Below are 3334 nucleotides of genomic sequence, written 5' to 3' on the forward strand. Positions count from 1 at the left end.
AAGAAGTATCTTTAGATCCTGAAGATCCAGACATGAAGGTGTTCCTAGGATCCTGTATCCCTAACGAGATCGAGGAGGATATAGTATCCTTCCTAAATCAACGAAAATCCACGTTTGCCTTCAGACATTCGCACATGACAGGTATTTATAAGGAGGTAATTACTCATAAGTTAGGCCTTGATTATTCTATTAAACCCGTCCATCAGAAGCGAAGGAAATTCGCTCCTGAGAGGAACGCGATCATACAAGAGGAAGTTGAAAAACTTCTTAAGGCCGGTATGATCAGAGAGGTTAAGTATCCTCGATGGTTGGCTAATGTGGTTGTTGTTTCTAAAAAGAATGGAAAGTGGAGGGTGTGTGTCGATTTTACTCATTTAAACAAGGCATGCCCCAAGGATCCTTTCCCGTTACCACATATAGACTCCATGGTGGATGCAACGGCAGGGCATGAGATGCTTACCTTTATGGATGTTTCCTCTGGATTTCAACAAATTCAGATGGAACCATCTGATCAAGAGGATACAACATTCATGACTCCTACCGGCATATATTGTTATATTTCTATGTTGTTCGGACTAAGAAATGCAGGGGCAACATATCAAAGATTGGTCAACATGATGTTCAAGGATCAGTTAGGCAAAACCATGGAAGTCTACATAGATGACATGGTAGTGAAGACGAAGAGGGCTGAGGATCATCTTAGAGATCTTGAAGAAGCATTCAATATCCTTGATCAGTACAATATGAAACTGAACCCGTCAAAATGGCATTTTGGTGTTAAGGCTGGAAAGTTTCTAGGATACATGGTGACCAAAAGGGGAATAGAAGCGAGTCCCGAGAAGATAGAAGTCATCATTAATTTAAAGTCTCCTGTGAATGCTAAAGATGTCCAGAGACTGACGGGAAGAATAGCTGCTCTCAACAGATTCATTTCTAGATCCTCAGAGAAGTGCAAAGACTTCTATGATATCTTGAGGAAAAATAAAAAGTTTGAATGGACTCAAAGGCATGAAGATGCACTAAAGGCTCTTAAGGATTATCTATCCTTGGCGCCTGCTTTGATGAAGCCAATAGATGGTGAGCCGCTGTCTCTGTACTTAGCCGTGTTAGGTAATGCAATCAATGCTGTTCTGGCCAAGGATCATGAAGGACAACAGCACTCGGTATATTATGTAAGTAAAAGCCTGTTAGACGCAGAGGTAAGGTATTCTCACCTTGAAAAATTAATTCTTGCTTTGATTATGGCCTCAACCAAGTTGAGACACTACTTTGAAACACATACTATTATTTTAAGAACTAATTAACCTGTTAAGAATGTGCTTAGAAAACCAGAATTGTCAGGAAGGATGGCCAAATGGGCTGTGAAATTGAGTGCATATGATATTCAGTATGAGCCCAGGACAACCATTAAGTCACAAGCGCTTGCAGACTTTGTGGCTGATTTCAGTAGTGACATGCAAGAGGAAGCTGATTTGGAGGTTCAACAACTGGAAGAAACCAATGATCCTTGGATCCTCTTTACTGATGAAGCATCCAACGTAAGAGGAACAGGATTGGGTATCCTACTGAAATCGCCACAGGGGGACATAATACCACAGTCCATTGCATGTGCATTCCAAGCCACCAATAATGAAGCGGAATAGGAAGCTCTGATCGCAGGTTTGCAATTAGCTAAACACATGAGGATCAGGTATCTTCAAGTATATGTAGATTCTTTATTGATGGCTAACCACTTTAATGGCTCATATGCTGTTAAAGGTGAAAATCTAATCAAATATCTAGATGTTGTGAAGGAACTATCAAAATTCTTCGATTCTTTTAGTATTATACAGGTACCAAGAGAAGAGAATGCTGGGGCAGATTCCTTAGCAAATTTAGCTTCATCATTGAAGATTCCAGAAGATATGAAGATCCCAATTATCCATGTACTCTCACCAGCAATAGGAGAACAAGAAGTTGGGGAGATAACAACTGACAAAGATATTGTGTCTTTGGATCTATTATCCTCAAGTAATCAAGTATCTTGGATCCTCCCGATCAAGAAGTTCATTCAAACTGGAGAGATTCCAGCCACAAAGAAACCTAAGTCCTTCAAACTTAAGGTATCACAATACATTTTATTAAATAATATTCTGTATAGGAAATCTCTTGCAGGTCCATACTTCAGATGTATCGAAGATCCTGAAATTCAAGAGGTGCTCAAAGACTTTCACGAAGGAGATTGCGGTAATCATACTGGAGGTAGAGCCCTATTCTCTAGGATTATGAGAACAGGATACTTCTGGCCTACCATGAAGAGAGACGCCATGGAGTACTCAAAGAAGTGTGATTCATGTCAAAGATATGGCAATATTCTGCATCAGCCAGCAGAGCCTATGTATCCTATATCTCATCATGGAATTTCATGAAGTGGGGCATGGATATCGTGGGTAAGCTACCTAAAGCGGCAGGAGGAAAAGTATTCATGCTTGCAATGTGATTACTTTTCAAAGTGGATAGAAGCAGAAGCTTTCGTTCAAGTCCGCGAAAAAGAGGTGATATCCTTTATTAAAAGAAATATTATTACTAGATTTGGTATCCCTTCATAAATTATTTGTGACAATGGTTCCCAGTGTATCGGGAAAAGAACCACTAACTTTTGTGATAGTTGGGGCGTTAAGATGATTACCTCCACACCAATTCATCCTCAAGCTAATGGTCAAGCAGAATCAAGTAACAAGATTATTATCAACAACTTGAAGAAGAAACTAGGATCCAATAAAGGCAAGTGGGCCGAAGAGCTACCATATGTTCTTTGGGCTGATAAAACAACACCAAAGAATGCAACAGGTCAAACACCCTTCTCATTGGTGTTTGGCTCAGAAGCTGTAATCCCTACTGAGATAGTGGTTCCTTCTGCCAGAACAAGCATCCGTGATCCTTAAGCCAACAACGAAATCCTTCTCCAAGATCTGGATACTATTAATGAGGACAGAGACCTAGCTAAAATCAGAATTGCAACATATCAACAAAGGGTAGCTGGGGCATACAACAAGAATATCAGGATTCGAAGATTTCAAGAAGGAGATCTAGTATTGAGGAAAGCTTTCCAAAACACAACTAATCCAGCAGATGGAAAGCTAGCACCCAAGTGGGAAGGCCCCTACTTGATCGAGTCAGAAGCCAGAAATGGGGCATATCACCTGCTGACTATGGAAGGCAACAGGTTACCTAGAGCATGGAATGCTATTCATCTCAAGAAATACTTTTTCTAATCAGGATCAAGTATCCTCAGAAGGATCAAGGATTCTGAAATTGGTAATATCTATCCGATCCGTTATTCATTTCAGATTCT

Source organism: Bidens hawaiensis, unplaced genomic scaffold (genome assembly GCF_021521415.1).
Source record: "Bidens hawaiensis isolate Kalapana, Puna unplaced genomic scaffold, B.hawaiensis_p1.1 tig00022192_1, whole genome shotgun sequence".
NCBI classification, from domain to species: domain Eukaryota; kingdom Viridiplantae; phylum Streptophyta; class Magnoliopsida; order Asterales; family Asteraceae; genus Bidens; species Bidens hawaiensis.